Genomic DNA, 26,386 nt, shown 5'->3' with positions numbered 1-26,386 from the left:
AACCCATCCCATGGGGAACTCCGAAGATGGGATGGCCCTTCAGGGATGTCTCAAACTGGGGCCAGGGGCTGAGTGCCTTGGTCCTTTGAGCATTTTGGCAACACATCACGGTATCCACTACAGGTGCACTGAAGGATTTTTGCTGATTGTGGTTGAGACCCTCAGGGTCTGATACTTAATCTCTGAGATCCAGAACCTGAATTTTCTTTGTATGTTCCTAGACAATTAGCTCCTCCACGCCAAAGTCACACTAACTAAATTAAGACAAGACTAATGAATACATGGCAAATTGATTTGTTTACAAGGAGACTATCCTTTCGCAGTGATCAAAATGTTTGTGTTCTTTATTTCTAATACTCCTTTTCCCAGGCCCAAGTTGAAAGAGAAAGTGAGTGGGCTCCAAGAATCCTCTCTGTAAGGGAAAAATTGAAGGCATTCAATGCATTAGATGGAATGAGTAAGAAGGTGGAAATCTTTACGGCATGGTGAATACAAAAGAGAAGTCTAGGAACAACTAAAAATGTTACAAGAAAGTCATGGTCCAAATAGAGGCAAACTAAAATGAACCATGATTTTGAGTCATTGATGGAGTGTAATTAAAGAGAATCAATTTTCCCATGCTACTTGGAACACCACTTTGAGTCACCCAAGAGTTGTGACATTGGACTCAGGAGGAAGAAACGTGGTCCTAACACAGTCCTTGGCTCTCCGGTGAACAACATCTACCTACTGGAAATAATTTAAATGCATCTTTTTTTGGCTTTCAACTCAAGATTAACCTGCAGACCAAACAGAGAGGATTTATCGTGGTTACAGAACAGAAAGTAATGCTGTCAATCAGAACAATGGAAAAGCAGAGATCAAAGTGATAGAAGTTGAAAGAGGAAAATGGGGGAACTGATATCTTCATCTCACACTATGTACAGTTAAGAAATAATATGTCAAGTTCATGGAATGAGAAATAGAATTTTTAAGTACATTCGTTGAAGTTATAAAAGTAACCAAAAGAAGAATTAAAAATAATATTGCGACTTCCAAACTTTAGAAGGGAGAAGGGGAAGTGAAGGCAGAGGAAGTAAGCTTTCATCTTCAAGTACTGATAGATAATGTATAGTATTAATAAATTAGCAGAGAGAGGAATGAGCATATTATTCACGGTCATGAGGTAACCAGCAGAAGTCGCAAGAACATAAATGGTCAAGTGGCTGGCTTTGGGATGTGGTTGTGGGTGGAGGTAATTTGAGTAGGGAGACTGTTACTTCTGTAGTATTTTATTTTTTATCTTTTATATGTATTCCTTTCAAATTTTGAAAAATATGTATGATTTTAAAATTACCAGGCAAAGCTGAATTATTAAGCAGAAGGATGTTTGGTAGGTATAGACGCAGCATGATTTGGGGACATTCTCTCGTGTTCTGGGAGAGCGTCGTGAAATTCCCCTCACCAGCAAGGGGGAAGACTTCTTTGTGTTCCCCCAATTTCAGGACCTGGCTCCACCAAAAAGAGCTGGGTCCACACAGACCCATTTTAATTTACTGGATTCTATTTCCTGTACTTACCACTCCTTTGTGTCCTGACAACGTGGATCAATGTGAGAGTCATCTGACTTCTCCCGGAATAACCTGTATCAATCCTTTGTTGATCGAAATACAGAATAACTGGAACAGTGGTTCCCAACTGGGGCCACACATTAGGCCCTCTTGTGGAGCTTTAAGAATACATTGTTGCCCAGGCCCCACACCAGACCAATTACATCTATGGTCTAGGCTTCAATACTAAAAAAAAAAAATTCCCCAGGTGTTCTATCGTGTGGTTAGAGTTGACCATCCTTGACCAGAGTCATCCCGTGTGTTACTCATCAGATACGTCAAGCAGGTCCGGTTCAAGGCAGCTCACACTCCCTTCATCATCAGAGTCCTTGCAAGAGCGGTCACATTTCTTCTTTCAGCACAGCATTTGAACCTCCTGATGACTCCTCTTATCTTAAAACGCTCTCTCTTGGTTTCTTGATCCCCACTCTCCTTGATTCTCTTCCTCTCTGCTGAGCCATCTCAGTCTACTTCATGGGGGGTACCCTTCTCCTGCCTTCTTGGGACTCTCTTCTCTGTACTGTTCACACTCTCTCAGGGATTTTAACTAGCTTCTTGATCACCATTATTATCACACCGAGGATGGCTCAGAAATCATCACCTCCCTCTCAGACCTCTCTCCTGAGCTCCAGAACAGGATATCCAATTGCCTACTCGACGTTTCCACTTTGATGTCTCACAGGTATTTCAAACAAAACCTGTCCCCCAATGGAACTCAGCATCTATTGCCCAAACCCTTTCTCTCATCCTTCTTGCTGTGTTGAATGGCACCAGTTATCCAACCTCATTCAGTTACACAAACCCAAACTCCAGGAATCCCCTCGACACTTCCCTTTTCCTCCTCTGACCAATATCCAGTTTATTCTGTCTCAGCCAACCCCCTTCTGCTTCATCTCTCTGTCCCAGACTCATGTCAGTCCATCATCATCTCTTCCTTGGATGTCTGGAGTAATCTCCTAGCCAGACTCCCTGCCTTAATCATGTCCCCTTTCAATGCTCACTTTGGCCGGAGTGATTGTTCCAAAGCACAAATATGCCTGTGTCAATCTCCTGCTTAAAACCCTTCAATCACTTCCTTGTGGGCTTCCAAGTCCAAACTTAGAAAGGTCCACCAGGCACGTAGTAACTCACTCCTCCCTGCCTCTCGGGTTTCAGCACCTGCTACCGCCAGCAGATGCCCTGTGCATCTCACCACACTGAGCCCCCCACCCGCACCCGCCATGTCCCTAATCTGCCAGCCTGCTTCCTTCCAGCTTCCCCCTGCAGTCTCCTGGAAAGCCCTCCCTGACTTTCAGCTGTCTTCTAGGTGCACTTCAAAATTTTGCTCAGATCTCACCATCTCTAAGTCACCTCTTCCTTGGTGCCTATCAGAGGGCCTAGAAAACAGTAGGTGTGCTCAAGAAAGTTTACAGAATGAATGAATCCACAATGCTGTGAATTTCAGAGGCAGAATAGAATTACTACATGAAGAAAGTGAAAAAATAATTATAACTTTTCTCTAATTCTCAAATACATTGACTTTAAAGAAAGATGTTTAGTGGATTCTAAAGAGCCCTCAGGGTCCCAAAGAGCTGCCTTGAGGGTCCCCAATGAGGATCCCTATTTTAAATAAGACTACTTTTATTTCATCTATCTTATATGCTGGTCTTCTGAGAAAGGTCTAGTTTGAACAAAGTGTTTTGTAGCTAAGAAACATTAGAAAACCAATGGTCTAAATTATTCAAATAATTAAAGCGGAGTGTAATTTCTATTCAAATTACTCCCCCCAAAAGTTCTCATCAATCTGTGTTTCTTTTTTAAGAATAGCACAGGGATGTTTTCTCCTGGTTTTACTTAGCGTCTCAGTGACATATTGCCCTTTTTGTGGCTTTAAAAAGAAACGATTATTTTGAATTGGTAATATATGCATATGGTCAAAAAAAGGAATTCAGCAAAAATTTATCCTTCCCACAAACACCCATCCCCATCTTCCAGGGACAATACCGTAGCCAGCTTCAGTGTGTCATTCTAGAGATTTCCGTGCAGGGGTCACTGCTCTGGTGGGCAGGAGGCACATCCCTTTGCTAGGGACAATGGAAGGACAAGCCTTCTAAACGCCACTGATGGTTTAGTCATTACCAACTCAGAGTAGCCTTGGAAAGACACCTGGCCTCGCTATCCAATGACTGTCAGGAAGAAGGACTTAACATCAACTCTTCCAATATCACAACCATTTTTTGGCAGACAACCTCTAGCATTTGCTTGGCTACTTTCCAAAATACCATTAGGTCAGCTTATTTACTTACCTAGGGGTACATTTTTCTCCTAATACATTTTGGAGGAGTTTTCAGGAAATTACACTACTTAAAATGAGACGGTCTGTGGGTGCTCCACTGAGACTTTTTTTTTTAAGTATTTGGTATTTCAATAGAGGATATTGAGACAATTGACTCTCGAATAGGAAAGAATAAGACAGAAAATTCCCCTTGTAAACCAATGTGACTGCAAATAAAAAAAAGGAAAAAGAAAGAGAATTCCTACCTATCCCCATCGTAGAAATAAATTAAAGATGTACTGAAGATCTAAACATGAGGAAAATGCTCTAAAACTATTAGAAGAAAATATAAGAGAACATCTTTATGAATTTTGGAGAGGAAAGGTTTTTTTCTTAAGACGACACCAAAAAGACAAACTATAAGTAGAGGTACATCTGAGAACACCCAATTAAAAACCTTTTGTCAAAATTACAGCATGAACAAGATTAAAAGACAAGTGGTAGCCTGGGAGAAGATATTTACAAAACAGCCAGCAGACAGAGGATTGTTAACTAGATTGTATTTAAAGGGCAACCCAAAGGAAAAATAGGCAAATGATATGAACTGAGAATTTATAAAAGAGGAAATAAGAATGGGCAATGCACGTATGAAAAGATATTCAACTTCATATATAATTAGAGAAGTACAATTAAAACCACAATAAGATTTTATTTTTTGCCAATCATATTGGCACAAATTTTAAAGTTTGAGAATATCAAATGATAGCTAGGATGTGGGGGAACAGCCACTCTCATTCACTGTTGTTGACAGTGTAAAGTGATACAGATCCTTTAGAAAGTAATTTGGCAGCATCTTGTAAATTTGAAAACGTGCCTCCCCTGTGATACAGCAATTTCGTTTCTAGGAATTACCCTAGAGATACTCCCACGTGAGTGCACAAGGAACCATGTGCAAGGGTGCCTTTTGTGATTAGTTTCCACGTAAATGTCAACCACTAGAGGAATAGCTAAAAATAGTGTGGATTTGTATTCTGTGGAATACTTGGCTGCCTGCATTAGTTTGCTGGGGCTGCCATAACAAAGTACCATAGACTGAATGGCATACACAACAGAAATTCATTGTCTCACAATTCTGGAGAAGTCCAAGATCAAGATGTTGGCGGGGTTGGTTTCTTCTGGGGCCTCACCTCTTGGCTTGTAGATGGCTACCTTCTCCCTGTGTCTTCACATGGTCGTCCCTCTGTGTGTCTGTGTCTTAATTTCTTCTTCTATAAGGACACAAATCACATTAGATTAGGGTCCCTCCTAATAACTTCGTTTTAACCTAATTAACTCTTTAAAGACTCTAACTCCAAATATAGTTACATTCTGATGCTCTGGGAGTTAAGACTTTAACATATGAGTTGGGGGGGCAGGCGGGGTGGGGGAGCACACAATTCATTCCATAACTCTGCACCTACAAGGAATGAGTGAGATCACCATGTAACAATGTGGCTTCAACTCAGAAAACAATGTGGAGTTGAAAGGGCGAGATGTATAATAAGTACATACCATATGCTACCACTCACCCCTATGGACGTGAAACACATTTGAACCTATAGAAATACTTTATGTATGTAAATAAACAGTTAAATATTCTGGAAAGATCAATTTAAATACATTAGAGATTGTCTCTATGTTGGTTAGTTAAACATAACTTTAGCTGTAGTGTTTTATTTCTTTAAAAGTCTTGGGAGCAGACATGGTGAAATGTGAATTGTTTCTAATCTGAGTAGTAGAAAATGGGAGTTCGGTTATTACATTCTTTGTATTTTTCTGTATATCTTAAATTTTTAAAGTTTAAAAAGCCATAGGGAAGACCAACTCATCCATTCCTCAAGATGCTTTAATTTTATTTTTGAGTGAATTCAAACCATGAAGGAGTGGCTAAGTAGGACTTCATTTCACCTCTAGCTCCCTAGCAAAACATTGCTCCTCACTGCATTTTGGGGTCACGCACCTGCAGAATGCATTAGGAATCAGCCCTGTGTGCTTGCTTTTGAATTTGCTATAGGAAGGCGGCCAATAATCTTGTCTACCACCTCATGCTATTTTTCCCTTATGAGGACTAATTCATTCTGGAGATATTTTTATGAGCTGACTAAAATCCTTTTAGAATGAAGAGGCGCATAAATAAATAAATGAGTATAATCTCAAATGCAATAACCATTTCTCTCTGGGTGGTAACAGGCTTGTGCCTTTAGAAAGAAAACTTTACTGAACTCTGATCACGTGCCAGGTGCTCTGCTGCAGGCCTTCAATAATTGTCATTGGAATTTTAATTTTTGTAACCTCAGGAAGCAGGTTATGAGGGACAATGAGTTTAAGTAACTTGTCCAGAGTCACATAGTGAGGGACTAAACCAAGTTAACTTCAAACCATCATAAGATATTTGAGGGAAAAATATTTGGGAAGCCATAGTGTTTTACGATCATACAGGAAATGGAGGAAGGGAAGGAGACAAGTCTATGTTACTTTGTTGATAATCTACTTCCGGGGCAACAAGCCTAGGAAGCAAAGATTTGTCATCCCAATTCTGAAATGAGGAAAGTAAAACTCAGAGAAGAAAAACAAAAATTTTTTTTCTCTTTGGTCAAGATGACACAACAGATGAATCAATGACGTAGGTCTATTTTTAGAATGAGAGAAAATGTTCAAGGTAAAGATCTTCCATGGAAAATATATGCTAGCCCTACTTCTTTGGTGTTGGCAGGGTTGGTTTCTTCTGAGGCCTCTCTCCTCAGCTTGCAGAAGGCCACTTTGTCCCTGTGTCTTCCCATGGCCTTTTCTGTGCGCACCTGGGTCCTAATCTCCTCTTCTTATAAGGACACCAGTCAGATTGCATTAGGGCCCGTGCTAATGACCCCATTTTAACTTAATTACCTCTTTAAAGTCCGGTCTTCAAATACAGTCCCATTCTGAGGCACTGGGGGTTAGGACTTCAACGCATGGACTTGGGAGGGACATAATTCAGCCCATAACACCCATCAGTCACAGTTAATCTCGCTCTGTGCTCAGCCCACACTACTAAGAAACAGAATGTTTTTAAGAAGCGTCTACAGTCTGGAGAGCTCGTAGTCCAAAGAAAAAGAAAGGAGAAAAAGGAAAAGAAAAAAGAGCCCTAAGTCAAAGATCTCTAGAGGGATGATTAGGGCAAAAGCTGCCCTTTTCATAATGAATAATTCCTTATGAACCAGTCTCCAGTTCACTTGACTCACGTTGCATCTTACTTTGGTTAGCTACTGTTAAAGTGTTCAAACACAGCTGAGAAAAGAGAAACTATTTCGTCACTGAATGAATGAATCATCGAACACCCAGATCAGAACTTGTGTTTCCTGTCCAAATTTAACACCAGACTTCAAAAGGACAATCAAATGTCAGCTTGTCTTGGTGATTCTCTTTGTTACTATTCCCTAAGATGATCTATTTGGGGAGGAAGGGTGGTCTTCCTCAAGCTAAATGAAATGACTTACTTCCTTGGAATAGAAATCGTACAGGAAAACTCTACTTTGTCGAACAATCGAGTGATTCAGTGACTATCTGCAGAGGATGAGAGTCTTTCTTACCAGTGATCTGCATCTCTTTTGAGATCGCTCAGGAGAAAAGAAAATCTTGCGTTCACCACCTTATTTTTAAAAATCTCCATTTCAGAGGTAACGTGGCTTAGGACACTGTTGTTCCTCATTTTTATTGACTTTCTCTCTTGGCACGTATTGAGTCTCACAGCTTTAATTATCACTTATGTACAGATGATATTCAAATTTACACTTCATTTCCAGCCCTTTCAGATGATGTCACCCTTCGCCTTGCCCAAATTTGGCGCACGTCTTCTCTTGGATGAGCCACAATTTTCCCTGATTGAATATGGATGAGATGGAGGCTTTGCAGTTTAGTTGTAAATAAACTCTAAATACACTGGAGTTAATTTACCTCATTGATATCCTGCCCTTCTAGTTAAGAGCGAGGGTGTTCAGTGACTGACTCTGAATTATTCTCCTTCATTCATCAGAGACAACCCAGCCAAGGGATAAATCTCTACAAAATATCCAAAGGCATGTGACAGTTTCCATCACTCCCAATTTTGGCCAGAATTCTAGTTATCTCACAGCTGAAATTCTGCCATGATCTTTGGAGAGGCCTCCAATAAACCTCTGTTTACGGTCTACTTGGAATATGGCTGCCCTTTGGCCTCGCTCCGTGTACACAATCCCAGGACACGTTTTCCTTCAGGCAGCTGTGCTAGTTTCTTGTGCACTGAATAAAATGTAATTTGTCCAGATCTTGGCCAGATTCTCTGCCTTCGCATAAACTAGCTTTTGAAATAACTTAAAGTTGCAGCCTCTCCTTTTGAAGAGCTGCTTGCTGTTTTGTTCATCACGTGGTTAGAGACATACCCTGCATCACACCTCGATACCCGTAGAATATGCTATCTTAAACAAAAACGTATATGTGAAAACACTAGGAATATTTCATCATAAGCCTTAGCTTAGAAGAGCCCCGCACATAATAGGCAATAAATACTCATCAGAATAGAGACTGAGTAAATGAATTTGTAATCCTTTGACCTATTTGTGGGTTTTGCTGCTGTAGTTACTTAGAACAAATTTTTTATCTACCTCTTCAATTATTATGTAACTGTGTCTTGTAATTATTATTTCAACCAGAACATATTGGGAATCTCTATTAACATAACTGAAGGGTATGAAATAGACTGTTTGGAGTTGTCAATTAGCTGATTTGTCGTGTGTTGTTTTTCTTCATTATTTCAGTGTAGCTAACGGTTCATTCAGCACGTTTTAATTAAAAACAAACATATGTGGGTCTGCTAAGAACTCCAGTGTCTAGTAGTACAGTTAGACAGGGATGGCAAACATTTCTAGCAGTGACCATATGATATCTTCCATTTATCTCAGCAATAATCCTCCAAATCTAATTATTGGGAGGATGGCAGCTGCACTTGGTTAGGCTTTTCTTTATTTTTACAGAGATGTATTTTTTCAGCCCGCTGTGTTGTAGAAAATCAGCTGCTGCTGGAGTCCTTTCCAAGGCTGAAGTCCCAGCATCTAGAGGTCCCCCAGTTGCTTCCATTGCGACACTACCCACATGTTCCTGCCTGCCTGCCTTTGAGCCTGAAGGCTTTCCAAGGAAATCTATGGCCGTCTGACAAGACCTCTTTCTCTGTTTGTACAAATATGTTAGGTATATTATTGTGACCTGAAGCAACAGCCATGGAGCAGGGGTCACGAGGGAAGCCTCACTGATGGATGTGGAGTGACTCAGTTGCATGAAGTCACCATGTTCCCAGGTCTGGTCATCAGCTTTGCAGATTCAGAAGCATGATTGCGTCAGCTTAGTCTCTTATTAACTGAGGCCACAGGGGAGAGCATATTCATTTAAAAAGAGAATTATAAGAAAAAAATATTCACTCACACCAAGAGTCCATCTAGTATAATAATTGAGAACGGGGACTCTGGAGCCAGACCACTTGGGTTCAAATCCTATTTGTACTTCTCACTAGCTGTATGACCTAGAGCACATTGATTAATTTCACCACAAGCGGCAGATAGACTTAAGGGGGCCCCCATGATGCACGTTTGTTTCATTCCCCTCCCCACAAGGGTGGGTGGGACCTGTGATGTGCTTCTAACCAATGGAAGGTGGTAGAGGTAACGGGATATATGTGATTATGGAAGAGCATAGCACCATCTTGCTAGAGTCCCCCCTACACGTGTTTTTGGAACCTGGAGCCCCTATGTAACAAGTCCAGCTGCACTGAAACCACCATGCTGGAATGAGCACATGGCGAGACCAAATAGAATTAGAGAGAGAGGCCCCAGGAGCCACCTGCCTTCCAGCCCTAGCTCCTAGCTATTTGATCTTCCCAGTCCAGGCCCCAGATATGAGTATGAAGAGGCCTTTGAGATGATTCCGGCTCCACTCACAAGCTGACTGCAACCATGGAGAGATCCCAAGTGAGAACCACCCAGCTGAGCTCAGCCAATTCCCAGCACTGTGAGAGAGAAGTGATGGTTATTGATTGAAGCCATTGTTTCAAAGTAGCTTATTAAGTAGCAATGAAGAATGTGAAAATACACGCATGCCCAAGCTCACATCTGTATGCATGTACATTCGTACAGGCATATGTTCTGTTTTACGCACACGTAGTCACACAGCTGGGTAACTCGTGGAATCATTACTATTGTCACATTTACTATTATATCATAGACACTTGCCATCCCTAAGATCAGCATGCATGGTTTTGATTATTTGCAAATCCCCAGATCCATGGCCATTTGTCATTTTGCCAAGTCATGAGTTTGAGTCACAGGCTCGTGGGTCGGAGTGAGTTTCTCAGCTAGTGAGCGATCCTAGCTGACTACCAGCACAAACAGGATTTTGTTTTCTACAAACAGTTGCTTAGGCAATAAATTTTATGTTGTAATTTTTTAAAAAATGCTTTCCTCCTTTATTAAAAAAAAGCTCTAAAAAATATCAGCTAACTGCTAGTCTTAGTGATAAAAATGAGAAAGTAAAGATGCCTAAGGGATTCCCCACTCAATAATAGAAATTTCAAAGAACACAATGTCGAATGTGGTGGCCTGGCTTTCTGACGTGAAAACAGTTTGGAGGATGCAATCCCGAAACCCGGGAGCATAATTTGTTAAGCCATTTTGGTGAGACCCCAGGCAGAACGTACAAAGTCATTAGAAACCTCAAGGCATCATTCATATTTTTCAGTTGAAATATACTGCATTTTGGGAAGAAATTATACGCTAGTTGTATTCACCAATTTGTGGGTTATTTGAAGGTATAGGGGCTTATACTTCTTGAATTTCAACAGAATGTAGTCCTTAAACTTCGTGCGTGAAATGCTCTGCTAGGCTCGTGCAGCACTGAGAAAAGTGTAAGCCATGGTCCTTGCCCTTGAGATGCACACAGTTTATCGGGGTGATGGGTGTGGAGGCAGGAGGGCAAATAAGAAACAAACAAGTAACAAAATGTTAGCACTCTCGAGTATGGTGGTGGACATCGCCTATGATTAGTCGGTGTCGAGAATAAGGGCTGTTAGTTCACGGGAGAAAGAGCTAACACTTGAGATCTCTCACAGAATGAAGTCCAAGCTCCTTGGCCCGACATTTAAGGCCTTCCATAATCTCACCCTAATTTTATCTCCAAACTTCTCTCCTAACATCTGCTATATAAAGCAGCCCTTCCAGCCAATTTGCTTGATTCTTTAAGAAATATACCTGCCTCTCAATTTACACCCTGTTGATTTAAGGAGTTTGAAATAAAATGAAAGAGAAGTGAACAACTTAAAAATGTGCTTTTCAACGTGATTTTAAAGAATAGCGCTTTTTAAAGTGAAAGAGAAAGGAGCAAAACATATATACAAATAAAATAATTTCAGAATAACAGAATTTAAACTGCCTGCCAATTTTTCCTTTTTTTATGAAAAATTCCTTAGCAATAGTGAGTATAAAAACTTCTTATGCCTGACCTATCATGCCCCTTTCTCCTTCTGGCTGGCTGGAATGGAGTCAAGCCCCAGGTGGTCTTGGAAGCTACATGGAAGATGGCAGAGCTTCTAGCAGCTGGGTCCCTGAATGAGTATGTGGAGGCAGGTCACTTAGCAACCAGGATGGACCCTGTTGAACTGTTACATATGCAAGAAGTAAGCGTCTACTGTGATTGGCCTTTGAAATTTGGGGTTAGTGTATGATAGCAAGTAGTTTCTGAGGCAGTTTGCAGGGTCTTAACCAACATGGTCAGTTAATATGAAGAAGTGGAAGAAAGTTATCACTATTAGTGAGACCTGCTCAACACAAGGTTGACATAAGGGAAGCCATATTGTAGAAGAGAAACCATATGGTAACTTAGAATGACCTGTGACTGACTAACCCAGCTGGATAAGCACCCTCCAGGAGATCTAAATGCTTTGTAGGTTTTATGACGCCTGCTTGTGTATGTACCTCCCAGCTGCGATAAGATGACAATTTTGGTTCTTTTGAGTTCCTTAGGAATGGGATGGCCCCCGGACAGGGAGTCTATCTGGTGTGGCCACTCCCAGTCTGTAACACCAGAGGGTCAACATTCCTAACCCCATCCTCTATAACCCACTGGCCTATATAACTGCTTCAAGATTCTGTGCCTCCCTTAAGATGTTTCTTTAGGACACTAGTGCCCCCATCTTGCAATTTGTTAGCTTATCACTTAATAAAATGCCCTTTCTCTGCCACCATCTTGCCTCTTGACAATTGGCTTTTGTCTTGCAGGGAGCAGATTGTGCAGTAATATTAGCATCAAAATAGAGGTTACCAACTGCACTGATAAAGGCTGACAGGACAGTTCCCATCAAGAGTATGGATTCTGTCACCAGACTGTAGGATTGAAAGCCAGTTCTACCACTTACTGGGAATATAAGCTTGGGCAAGGGTCTAAGGTGGGGTTCTCCTGAGAAACAGAACCAATAGGATGTGATGTGTATATATATAGAGAGAGAAAGAGATTTATTTTAAGCAATTGGCTTATGTGATTGTGGAGGTTTGGCAAGTCCAAAATCTGACGGGGGAAGCCAGCAGGCTGGAGACACAGGAAAGAGTGGCAGTTCAAGTCCAGAGGTGGTCTGTTAGAGAACCAGGAAGAGCCAATGCTGCAGATGGAGGCCAAAGGCAATCTGCTGGCAGAATTTCCTCTTTCTCAGGGAGAGGTCAGCCTTTTGTTCTATTCAGGCCTTCAACTGATTGGATGGGGCCCACCCAATAGTATGGAGGGCAATCTGCTTTACTCAAAGTCCACCGATTTAAATGTAAATCCTATGCAAAAACACCATCATAGAAACATCCAGAATAATGTTTGACCAAATATCTGGGCACTGTGGCCCAGCCAATTTGACACATAAAGTCACCATTGTAACTCAATCTCTCAGTGCCTCCGTTCCTTCATCTGTAAAATGGAGTATGAGAGAACCTATCTTATTGGGTGAACGTGAAGACTAGATGAATCAGTGCAAGTGTTTAGAGCACGTCTGCACATAGTGCTCAATAAGTGTTTGCTCTTGACTATTATTACAATGATGATTATTAATTACTACTGTCACAGGCTTTGGGTGTATGTGCTTCACTCTGATGAAAACACTAAGAAAAGTTTAAGCAGAGCCACCAAGAGCAATGGAGTGTTCAGTCGGGAACATCACTAATATGACAACAGACTTCACACATTAGAACCCTTACAATGTGGAAAATGGAGACCTTCATACCAGCATTTGCAGGCTATCTTGGCCAGTGCTCCATTAGTCAGTGGCCATTTTTTTTCTTGTTATTCCATGAATAAATTTTAACATATTCAATTTTCTCCTTAAACTGTTTATTGACTGCTCATATTAGGGCAATATGGCAAAAACATGTACACCACTGGAATCTGTTGCAATCTCCTAGAGCATTTCTTCTGCTTGGCTTTCCCTTGATTTCTCCTGAGAAAATTCATTTTTGCTCTACACGTTTTTGAGTTAAGTGTCACTTCTCAGGAATGCAACATCAGCGTAAATCAAAAGGCTGACGTAGAGCAGAATGCTTAAGAATCTGGCCTGGGGTTGGCCAGCATTGGGTGTGAGCCGTTCCAAGCCCGGCTTCTTCACAAAGGGTTATTGTGAGGATTGAATGGGGAGCCCCAGCATGGTGCATGGCACTCAGGAAGTACTCGTGAATGGGAACTAGGATGATTCCTTTCATGAGTTATTCTCTGTACTGTTGGTACAACGTTCCTCCTTGAGCTGGGGAGACCTAGCATCCTGGGTCCCTGAATGACTGTGTGGAAGAAGTCACCTAGCAACCGGATCACCCTTGTCAATTGTTGCATATGCAAGAAGTAACCTTCTATTGTAGTTAACCTTTGAAATGTGGGGTTTCCTTATTATAGCAGCTAGTTTGTTAGGCACTCGGTATCACCTTAACCAGTATGGTCAGTTAATATTGGAAGAAGGTCACTGACCATTCGTGATGTCCTCTCCACCTCTGCAGGCTTCAGAGGCCTTGAACTTCTGTAGAAAGTGTCTGCCCCACAGTTTATTTACTCCCTGTATCTATCAGCCTGTGTTAATGCTTCTCTTCTTGTGGAAATGTCCTGCTTCCCCAGTTAGATAATATCATAGGAATTGATTTCAGGCTGCAAGAAATGTGATTTTATTTCTTTCTTGAGTTCCTATGCCTCTGCATAGTAGAAAAGGAACTCTAGTTAATTGGAGGTTAATTTTTTTTTTGCAGTTGCATCTAAGTTCTCAGTTGTGGGGGTGGGCATCTGGTCCTCAATGTTGTCATCTGATGCAGGCATCCTCATTTCTCTTTCATATTTCACTGTCAGTCAACCGTGGAGTTTTCACTCATTCTTGACTGTAAGGCCTCCCTCCAAACTGGTCCAGATCTCAGCCACTTTCACAGGTATGTGTGAGTTCAAGGTATATGGGAATCTGTCTGTGGGACAATAGGTAGATGAAGGTACTAAGGAAAAAAAATCAGTTAATACTTCAAAAATATAATGCCACCAGAAAAAGAAAACCCCTTGAGGGCAGAAACTGTATCCTGACCATATCCTGGCACCCTATCCAGCAAATCAAGTTTACGTCATTAGATATTTGCTGCTGCCATTAAATGATAAAGAAGAGTCAATGGGCCATAGAAACAGAGGGGGAAAAGATTCCCAATCTTTTTTGAAACAGTAATTTTAAATATAGGAAGGCACTGTTAGGGGCTGAGTTGTGTCTCCCCTACCCCAAAATTCATACATTGAAGTCCTAACCCCCAGTACCTCAGGCTGTGAGTGTATTTGGAGACAGGGTCTTTAAAGAGGTGGCTAAGTCAAAATGAGATCATGTGGGTGGGCCCCAATTTAATATAACTGGTGTTCTTAAAAGAGGAGGAGATCAGGATACAGATACACACAGATGGAAGACCATGTGAAGACATAGGGAGTTCCTTTTATCCTCAGCAGTGGCTGCCAAAGCCGAAAGAAGGCAGTGCCATAATTTGGCAACACAGGACTGAGTTCTGCACTGAAGGAAGTTTTTAAAAAGTCAGACCAGGGGCCGGCCTGGTGGTGTAGTGGTTAAGATCGAGTGCTCCTCTTTGGTGGCCCAGGGTTTGCAGGTTCGGATCCCAGGTGCAGACCTACATATTGCCCACCAAACCATGCTGTGGCAGCGTCCCACATATAAGATAGAGGAAGATTGGCACAGATGTCGGCTCCAATCTTCCTCACCAAAAAAAAAAGGGAAAGTTTAAATAAAGTTGTTTCTCAATATGTAAAATTGAACATATTACTTCTGCTTCAGGCCATGTGGGAATAACTAGCACTACTTGTTTCCTCCCTGCTGGAAACAACTAGGCAACTGAGCAAAATATATGATACAATCATTTTCAGACATTGGGCAGCAGGACCATAATCCCTGAGAGAAGGGAAACAAAACAAGGTGGACGAACCACCAGGGAGTGATAAACTGAAACAGTCTCAGCATTCACAATATCTGAGAAACAATTGAGTTCCACCCAGCCAGTGTGGAGAAATCACACTGACCACTCTATTAGTTTCCCATGGCTGCTGTAACAAATTACTGTAAACTTAGTGGCTTAGAACAACACAAATGTATCATCTCACAGGTCTGTAGATTAGAGGTCTGACACAGATCTCACTGGGATAAGATCGAAGTGTTGGCATGGTGCTTGCCTTTTTGGAGGATCTAGGGAACAATCCATTTCTCAGCGTTTTTTACCTTTTAGAGGCCACCCACTTCCCTTGACTCATGGTCTCCTTTATCCATCTTCAAAGTCAACAACATTGAGCTGAGTCCTTCTCATGCCCTAGCTCTCCGGTTCTCTCTTCTTCTTCCCTCTTCAGTTTTTAAAGACCCTAAGACCCAACTGGATAATCCAGGATAATGTCCCTATTTTAAACTCAGCTGATTAGTTAACTTAATTCCAGATGCTGACTTAATTCCCCTTGTCATATAATCTAATATAAGCCCAGATTCCAGGGTTTAGGATGTGGACATTGGGGGAGGCCATTATTCTGCTCACTACAACCACTGAGGCATTTATTGAAGACTTCAGAACAGTTATTCCATAGTAGTAGAGATAAACTAGCCCTACTCTACTAATATCCTTTACTCTAGACCCAACCTAACAGCACTTTAAAATAAGCTCAAAAGAATTAAACTAATCCAAAAGTAAATTAATGATGGACAAAATAAACTCCAATACTCTTTAAAGAAAGACAACACAATCAAGACACAAAGCAATGTGATGTTTATAATCACAATCAAGTTACTAGACATTCAAAGAAGCAGAAAGATATGTCTACAACCAGGAGGAAAATTAATCAATAGAAACAGACCCAGAAATGACAGCAATACTGGAATTATCAAACAAGGACTTTAAAATAACTCTTATAAATATGCTCAAGAACTCCAAGGAAAACACAGACACAATGAAGAGAGACATGAAAACTATTTTAAAAAGATGAGTAAAATTTCAATGGAACCAAATGAAATGAAAGATTCAGTGGATAAATTTAACAAGACATTGGACGGAAGAAAAGATCACTGAACTTTATGAAATCACAAAAGAAACTATCTAGGCTGAAACATACAAAGAAAAAAAGTCTGAAAAAAATGAAAAGAACTTCAGTGACCCGTGGGACAAGATCAAGTGGTCTAATGTATACGAAATGGGAGCCTTAGAAACGGGGCAACAGAAGATCTATTTGAAGAAATAATGGCCAAAATTTCCCCAAATTTAATGATATAAAAACAGACGCAAGAGCCTCAATGAATCCCAAGCAGAAAAAATACAAATAAAAGCACATCAGAGTACATCATAATCAAATTGCTGAGAAGGAGTGATGAAAGAGAAGTTCTTAAAAGGAGCCAGAGAAAGAAAGACACATTATATACAGGGAACAAAGACGAGAATATCCACAGGCTCCTTGTCAGGACAATGCAAGCCAGAAGACAATGAAAGTGCATTGTCACAGTGCTGGAAGGAAAGAAATATTGTCAAAATAGGATTCTATATTGGGAAAGAATAACCTTCAAAAATGAAAGCAAAATAAGGCTTTTCATCCAGGAGACCTATGTTATAAGAAATGTTGATGGAAGCTTTTCAGGCTGAAGGAAAATGATTCCAGCTGGAAAGATGGAGCTACACAAAAGAAAGAAGAACACTGAAAGTGGTGAATGTGTGTGTAAATATGAAATATGTTTCCCTAATTAAAAAAAATTTTTTAAAGAGTTGAATGGGGCTGGTCAAGTGGCATAGTGGTGAAGTTTGCATGCTCTGCTTTGGCAGCCCAGGGTTTGTGGGTTTTGATCCTGGGCTCAGACCTACACATTGCTCATCAAGCCATGCTGTGGCAGCATCCCACATACAAAGTAGAGGAAGATGGCACAGAGGTTAGCTCAGTGCTAACAGTCTCAGGCAAAAAGAGGAAGATTGGTGGGGGCTGGCCCCATGGCCGAGTGGTTAAGTTCGCACGCTCTGCTGCAGGCGGCCCAGTGTTTCGTTAGTTCGAATCCTGGGCACGGACATGGCACTGCTCATCAGACCACGCTGAGGCAGCGTCCCACATGCCACAACTAGAAGAATCCACAACGAAGAATACACAACTATGTACCAGGAGGCTTTGGGGAGAAAAAGGAAAAAATAAAAAAAATCTAAAAAAAAAAAAAGAGGAAGATTGGCAACATGTGTTAGCTCAGGGCCAATCGTCCTCACCAAAAGAATGAAATAAGTAAAAAGAAAAAGAATTGAATGTTTAAGGCAAAAATAATAACAATGTATGGTGGGGTTTGTTGTCTATGTAGAAGTAAAATGTACAGCAACAACTGTATAAAGGACCCAAAGGGAGAAATGGGAGTGCACTATTGTAAGGTTCTTAGAATACATATTACAACATATATTGTGATTTGAAAGTAGACTGTGATGTTAAAGATGCATATTGTGAACTCTATACTCCACCAAAAAAAAAATAAAGCAGGTAGATATCGATAATAAGCCAATAGAGAGATAATAGAATCTAAAACTATTCAATCCAAGAGAAAACATGAAAAGAGGGAAAAAAATAACAGATAACCAAGTGGAAAACAAAACAATAAGGGGGTAGACTTAAATCCCACCATATCAGTAACTATATTAAATAAAACACTTTAATTAAAGTCAGAGATTATAAGAGTAGATAAGAAAGCAAGACCAATTAAATTTTGCCTACAAGAGATCTAACTTAAATAGAAAGACACTGATAGGTTAAAATAAAGGAAGGGAAAAACATACAAACATTAATAAGAAGAAAGCTGAAGTGGCTATACTGATATCAGACAAGGTGAACTTCAGGATAAGGACTATAACCAGAGAAAAAGAGCGACAATTCACAATGATAAAAGGGTCAACTCATTAAGAAAACACAATAGTCCTAAAAGTGGATATACCTATTCCCAGACCTTCAAAATACACAAAGCAAACACTGAAAGAACTGGGAAAAGATTTTTAAATTCACACTTATGAGTGATTTCAAAGGTAAAATAGTGGGATTTTTTTTTTTCAACAAATGGCGTTGGGAAAACTGGATGTCCACACACAAAAGAATGAAGTTAGACCTTGTACTATAAACAAAAATTAACTCAAAATGGCTCAAAGACCTAAACATAAGAGTTAAAACTATAAAACTCTTTGAAAAAACATAGAGAAAAACTTCATGACTTTGGATTTGGCAATGATTTTATGGGTATGACACCTATTGCATAGGCAACAAAAGAAAAAATGATAAATTGGTCTACATCAAAATTTAAGACTTCTGTGCATGAAAGGACACTATCAACAGAGTGAACAGGCAACCCACGAAATAGGAGAAAATCTTTGCAAATCAAATATCTGATAGGGATCAATATCCAGAATATATAAAGAACTCTTACAACTCAACAATAAAAAAACAAACAACCCAATTTAAAAAAATGTGCAAAGGACTTGAGTGGACATTCCTCCAAAGGAGATATACAAATGGCCAATAAACACATGAAAAGACACTCAACATCACTAATCATTAGGGAAATAGAAATCAAAACCACAATGAGATACCACTTCACACCCATTAACATGGCCATTATAAAAAAAAAATCGGAAAATAACAAATACTGGTGAAAATGTGGAGAAGTTGGAACCATTGTGCATTGCTGGTAGGAATGTAAAATGGTATAGCTGCTATGGAAAAAACAGTATGAGTGTTCTTCAAATAATTAAACATAGAATTACTCCATGATCCAGCAATTCCACTTCTGGGCATACACCCAAAACAATTGAAAGCAAGGACTTGAAAAGATATTTGTATACCTATGTTCATGGGAGCATTATTCACAATAGTCAAAAGGTGGAAGCAACCCAAGTGTCCATCAACAGTAAATGGCCAAAAAATGGGGTACATACAATGGAATATTTACCCTTAAAAAAGAAGGAAATTCTGATACATAACTGTAACATGGATAAACCTTGACGATATCATGCTAAGTGACATAACCAGGGACAAAAGGACAAATACTGTATGACTCCTCTAATATGAGGTTCCTAGAGCCATCAAATTCATAGAGACAGAAAGTAGGATGGAGGTGGCCAGGGGTGGGGGAAGGGGAGTTATTGTTTCGTGGGGGACAGAGTTTCAGTTTGGGAAGATGAAGTTCTGGAGATAACTGGTGGTGATGGTTGCACAACAATGTGAATGTACCCAATGCCACTAAACTCTCTGCTCTAAAATGGTTAATACGGTGAATTTTATCTTATGTCTTTGTTCCCACAATAAGAGAAAGAAAGAGGAGGAGGAGGAAGGAGTGAAGGAGGAGAAAGACAAAGGGTTTGGGAAGAAAATCTCAATCTGCTTTTGACTGAGATGATTAAATTCCTTTTGCTTGTTCTTTTTTTCCACATCAGAAGGGAATTCTTGTATTGCAGTCTGGCCCAGTTCCCCAGTTTCCCTCTAAGAGAGCTCCCCCGTGCTAGATATCTGTGGCCTAGTGGGCCTGTGGGTCCGTATGCTGGCACGGGGACTCATTTTTTCTTGCTTCCCAGTTTAATCTAGAGGACAGCACTTCCCCAAAGTGCTTAAACAGGAAGGAGAAATTACCAACACTGTTATTTTCTCTTACAACAGCCTCAAGATTCAAGCTAAAGCTGCCATGATCCTTTTCCCTCAATTCCTTTAAAAATACTCGTCTCCCTACTGGATTCCCCAGGAAAAGGGACGTTGTCTGGTTCCACAGGTGCAGATGGAGCTCCAGGCCTCCTGGTCCTTAGAGGCTGTTGCAGTGATAAGGGACCCTGTCCTCCAGGGGCCTCTTGTTTATCCACAAGTGCTCTTTGTGGATTCAGGTGTCAGGCCAGATCCCAGACTTGGATATGGACCTCGTTTTGGAATGATCGAATAAATGATCAATTTATCCAATAATAGACCCTTTGGATATTTAATTCAACTTGGTAACAATTCAAATCTGATGCCAAAGTGGTACCTTCACATAGAGCAACAGAACTCTGGCGTTGACATAATTCATTTTTAAAGTGGGAATAACAACAATAATACCAATATTGGCTAACATTTGGGATGCTTTCATATAATACCTTTCATATTGACTTACTTAAGCCTCACAATAATGCTATAAGGCAGGTTTTATTATTGTCATCATTTCACAGATGCAGAGACTCGGGCACAGAGAGGCAAGGTAACTTTCCAGGTTACATGCTGGCCCATAAATCTGTATCCCTGTCTCTTGACAAGTACTTTCACCATGGGATGCTCCACTGAGAAGCAGACCAGTTTGAGGCTTGCTCTGTGTTGCTGTATTATTCATAGTATTTTGTTAGCAAGCCGTGGGAAATCAACTCAAATTTGCTGAAGCAAGTATGGGAATTTATTGGGAATATAACCAAGACAAATGGGTATAGCCCGTCTCAGGCACAGTTCTATCCAAGCGACAGAATGGTGGTGGTTGCCTCTCTCTCCCTCATTTTCTCTCTCTTTCACACACACACACACACACACACTTTCTCCAGCTCAAGAGTCTGCTTACCTCTCTGTTGACATGGTTAAACTGACTAGCATCAGGCCAAAATCCAAAGTTTAAAGTCTGGTAGAAAGACAGGGCTTTTTTCCCCTCAAAAGTCCCAGCATGAATCCTGGGATTAAGTCTTGTGGGCCTATCTTGAGTCACCTAACTTCTGTAAACCAACCACTTGGATCAAGTGGAAGGAAACCTCGGACTGGCCTGACCTGAGCCAATTTTCCATCTTCGTGTCTGGGGGTCGGGGAGGGGTTTGGCTCCACCTAAACTGTGAATCAAGAGTGAGAAGGCAAATTGAGATGCTATTACCCAAAGAAGGATACAGGCAAGGCAGACAAACAACTGACGTTCATTGCTGGTGCCAGTAAAGGGGTGAGGGGTAGACGCTGGATGTTATCTGACCACAAAGTTGAGTGTGGGGAGTCTCTGCACCATTGGACTGGTTTTCCAGTAGCCTGTTTTTCCCCTACAAAGCTTGCTGACTAAAGTTCTTTGAAAGATTCTAACAACTCTGAATTTGTGACTCATGGATCACTCAACAAACTGAGCCACTGCCGTATTTTCACTTTTGTTTTCATATTCATTTATTCACTCAACAAATATTAATGGAGCCTTAGCCATATGTAAGGATCTTGAAATACAGAAATGAATCAGCATCCTGGCCCCAGGTTACATTCCAGAGACAGGCTTAGTGTCCGTTGCCATTGAATGTAGGTTTGCTTACTATGTAAATCACATAAAGCTTTTGCATATAATGTCAGATTTTCTTATGACACTACGGATAGAATTTGAAATAATAGCTGGTAGTCAATATATATTTGTTGATTGATTATATGATGATAAAGATTCATCCTTCTGTATCATTATTATTTTTTCTCCATTGTTTATCTCTTCCTAGTACAATCAGATCATGTGTGATGGAAACTAGTGGCTATGTTTCCAAGAACAGGAATAGAACGCTATTCCTTACTGGTTGTAGAAATGGAAATATTTGCTATAGGAACCCCACCTCTATGAGTCGCTTGTGTGGTGGTAAATGTGTGTGGGAATGGGAAAGCAGGCAACTAACTTACGTCCCTTTCTATATTTTTGCTACCTTTGATCTGGAATTTTAATCTTATTGGATTAAATTATTTCTGGTGAGGTGTTCAAAGACTTTCAAGTATCTCTGCCTTTTTGAACATTAGCTTCTTTGTGGTATGTTTTTTCCTAATTATTCCAAATATAGTATAAGGACCACGAAAGCTACAAAAAATCCATTTTATGTTCTTAAATTTGATTTCATGTTCACAGCTTTCACGTAATACCTCTCTAGTTATTAGGTTCATTTCAATGTCATTTTCAAGGTGCCTGCCAGGATTATAGTTATTTCAATACAACTTACTACACATTTAGGGAATAAGTTGGTTCATTTGATTTAAACCCAGGACCTCGAAATCTGTGTTTATTCATGGCTCAAAGCTCCTAGTATAGTTATTGTAGACCCGGGCTACTGTGCATTATTGAATATATTTATTAATTCATTAATCGTATGTTTATTGAACACCTACTATGTGTGAAGGTGGTCAAAAGTTATGAACTTTCAGTTAAAATAAGTAAGTCGTGGGGATGGTCTGTACAGCACGGTGACTATAGTTATACTTGAAGATGCCAAGAGAGTAGATCTTAAGAGTTGTTATCACAAGAACAAAAAATTGTAACTATGTGAGGTGACGGATGTTAACTAGACTTATGTGGTAATCATTTCATAATATATACATATATCGAATCATTATGTTGTACACCTAGAACTAATATAATGTTATATGTCAATTATACCTCAATATAAATAAATAAATACGTTTGGATTCTCGTGTGCTGTGAAGAGATGTAAGCCGTGTGTGGGGTAGGGTCAGAGGAGGGGCTCTTAGACTGGGGCAGTGTTAGTGAGCTCAGCCTGCCATGACACAGTATCACAGACTGGGTAGTTTAAATAACAGAAATTTATTTTCTCACAGTTTTAGCAGCTAGAAGTCCAAGATCAAGGTGGTTCGGTTTCTTCCGTGGTCTCTCCTCTTGGCTTATACGTGGCCATCTTCTCACTGCGTGTCAACCTGGTCGTCTCTGTGTTTGTGCGCATGTCTGGTGTCTCTGTCTCTGCTCATCTCCTCTTCTTACAAGGCCGACAGTCATAACGGATTAGGGCTCACCCTACTGAGCCCATTTTAATTTAACCACCTCGTGAAAGGCCTTATCTCCAAATGCAGTCAAGTAGTGAGATACTGAGGGTTAGAGCTTCAACATATGAATTTGGCGGGGGACACAATTCAGCCCATAACAGGGGGTCAGGGTAGACCACTCTGAGGAGGGGAGACATCTGAGCAGAGACTTGAATAAGGGAACGAGACATGGCCACACGGTGAGTCATCTGGGGAAAGGATGCTTCTGGACAGTGAGTGCACAGGCTTGAGGCTGGAGTAGAGAGGAGGCCATGGTGAGGGAGCCCAGTGAGGGAGGCAAGGATGCCACAGATTCAGGCAGAGGCTGGCTCATGAGGAAACTTAGAAGCATGGTGAGGACTGGATTTTCTTTCGAATGTCATAGAAAGTCATAGGAGTGTTTTGAGCAAGACGGGGGCATAATCTCACATATCTTTTTAAAGGATAATTTAAAAATTTACAACAGATTTTCTGTAGGTTTCCAAGAATTCATCAGGAAAGAGCATACTGATCATGAAACCCAGAAAAGTTTCGGAATAGTTAAGATGCGGACCCCAGAGGTTATTCTCCATTGATTTTCTAGGAATTCCTTCTCTCAAGGGTTAAGGTATCAGCTAAGAATTATTTGGAATATTGGATTACTGCTGAGATTTCTCCTGTCACATTCAATAACTCTGAGTTAAGAGAAATATGTGGTTCAATTTGCGTATGTGGAAAAATACCCTTTTCTTGAAGAAAACCTTCAGTTATGATGATCTGGTCCATAGTAATTTGTTTATAAGGAGTGATGTTACATTGGCATCACTTAGGACAACTCAAGGCAGGGCAAACTCTGAGGTGTCTTTCCCATCTTTGACAAACACCATTTCTAGACTTACATGGAGTAACAAGAGGGTGAATAACAGTTGCTTTAGAAGTTTTGAACAAATCGTTGCCAAAACATAAGGGATCTCCACAAAGCAGTTCAACGCATCATACCTAGACCCTATTGTGAATTAAGCAAAGCCCCGAATACAGGAAGCCTGCATGACACTGGTCCATACCACAAACCATCAAGATGTGTAAGTTGCTTAAAATGGTCATATCCATTTTTACAGAGTATTTATGTTGTACTCAGACACAAGCACTATACTCAATAGAAAGCACATTCATTGGACAGATTGGTAGTCATTTTCATGGGAACTTGTAAACATGAGCCATCCGTTTTCCCTCTTCTGTCTCCACTAAACTTTGTTACGCAGGGCTGCCTTCCAGGATCTGTAAAAAGTTTCCTCAGATAGAAGAGTATAACAATATTAGATACACATGCATGCGTACACACACGCACACAGAAACTTTCAACTGTAATATCCTGATTAGAGTTAGTAAAATTATAAGTGAGATCAGTTACATTGCACAAATAACAATAGGTCAGTTTTTTCAGTCTTTCTTCTTTTCGAAATATAGTGACTGTTTTATGAAGGGGAAGAATGGAAACAGAAAACAAATTTAACTAGTATGTGCCATGGAAATCATTCAGAGATAACTAGAAACAACTTTAATATGAATAAGAAAGCTTCCCTCGCCACCACAGAGAGAGAAAATGGACTGACCTTTTCTGGCCAAATAATTAGAATTATGTATGTGTGAATAAAGTCAATAGTAAAATAAGTACTCTACTATGGATTTTGGATTTCTGTACTGAAAGCGGTTTAAAATGTTCCTCAAAAGATTGTCTTCAGACACCTGAACACACCAAATGCTCCAGTACCCCAGCGTATTTCTCAGAGAGTCTTGGTACTGAAGGATAGAAGGCAGAGCATAAGCAGAATGTCTCAGTCAAGTTTTCTGGCATTTCGAGGCTGTCCTTGATGGCTGAATTAAAAGGATAGCGCAGCGGTAAAGTAATGTTGTCCCATTTGCTTTAATAAGCAAAGTTAGAGATTATTTATGATAACACAGTCATCAGTGGAATGTGTTCCTGTGCATTCCGAAAACATGCAGCCTCACTTTGAGTCTTACTATTAACTCCTTGCTGTGAAGGGGTGGCAAGCGTTATTAAGTTGTTAGATTAGCAAAGTTCTACTGCATTTTCGCTTCAAGCCAGAGTGCTTTCACAGCTGAGCTGTAATGCTCTGAAAATGCCTCCATAACAAGATCCAGACGTGGACTTGAATCCCAAATGGTAAACGGCCAACGGCATTTATACACTATTACCTTGCTGAAGCCGTGAAAAGTCAGCACGTCTGAAAAGACACTATGCTTGAATCCAAAAGCACAGAGGGAGCCAACACAGGAAATAGGTGGCTCTTTCAATAATAACATACCTCAATAGGGTGGGAAGGTAGTTCCGTTTTCTAGAGAATACCAGTGTGAACTCCAATCCCTTCTTAAGAAGCACGTAGAAAGAATGAACCTAAATTATCCTATTGATGACTAAATGTTACATTTAGCTCCCGGGAGTCCATGCTTGGAACAGAATTTCAAGGAATCACATTTAGCCTGCTGGCCAAGTGGGACTTGCCACATACTTGAGTAAACACAAGCTTTCCTAATAAACTGCCTTTCTTAGAAATCTAAAGTACTAAAATCCTTAAGTTCAGGAAAACTTGAATTTCTCAGAGAGGCAGGAAAAGGGATAAGTTGTAGAAAAATAGAGCTGGAAAGAAAACCCAAATACACCTTACGGCAGATAGCTAAAGAAGTTTGAGAAATCACATTTCAGAAAAGTACATTTCAGTTGCCAAAAGTACTCTACTTTGCAAAGCTGCCTGGACCCGTGAATCGGTTGAATCTTGGACAAACTCTGTTTGCCTGGCTTGAGACAAAGTAGTCTGTGACTTTCATTTTCCAGGTGATTGATGCATTTGACAGGTGTGACCTTGGCCCCAGACCAAGCAAAATAGGGGGACAAGAAACTACAAGACCTGGCTTCGGGCTTGTGGGGTAGAGAGTGAATATGCATACCGGCAGCAAGGGTGACAACATGGTGGCGGGGTGTTAGGGATCAGTTGGGTACTTGAGGTAGCTTATCAGAAGGATTTGGAGCAGGGCCAGTGATGCAGAAGCAAGTTACAACATGAAGAATGTAGGATCCAGAAAGATGAATGAAATCGATCTGTGACTACCTTGGCAGCAGCCAAAGTCATAAAGGGGGAAGGTCCTGCTCTTTCCTAGGAGGATGAATGATGACATTTAACTGGCTATCTTTGCCAACATGGGGATGTAAAAATGAAATAAAACT

General features: G+C 40.5%; 1 long non-coding RNA gene across 2 annotated transcripts in view; it reads right to left on the bottom strand.

Annotated features, from left to right (window-relative positions):
- The window catches only part of LOC139079303 (uncharacterized), a 28,065-nt gene extending 2,457 nt beyond the window's left edge, over window positions 1-25,608 (bottom strand). Inside the window, exons 1-2 of one of the 2 annotated variants that reach the window (XR_011532821.1) lie at window positions 25,470-25,608; window positions 5,031-5,111 (exon numbers count right to left, since the gene is read on the bottom strand). This is a non-coding gene — a long non-coding RNA (uncharacterized lncRNA). Of the gene's footprint in view, window positions 1-5,030; window positions 5,112-20,974; window positions 21,121-25,469 lie in introns of those variants that run through there. The other variant, XR_011532820.1, reaches the window with a different exon arrangement.
- Window positions 25,609-26,386: the final 778 nt, after the last annotated feature.

This window comes from Equus przewalskii, chromosome 25 (assembly GCF_037783145.1).
Source record: "Equus przewalskii isolate Varuska chromosome 25, EquPr2, whole genome shotgun sequence".
Classification (NCBI taxonomy): domain Eukaryota; kingdom Metazoa; phylum Chordata; class Mammalia; order Perissodactyla; family Equidae; genus Equus; species Equus przewalskii.
Note: the sequence above shows the minus strand (reverse complement) of the source record. Positions and strands in the feature narration are given on the sequence as shown.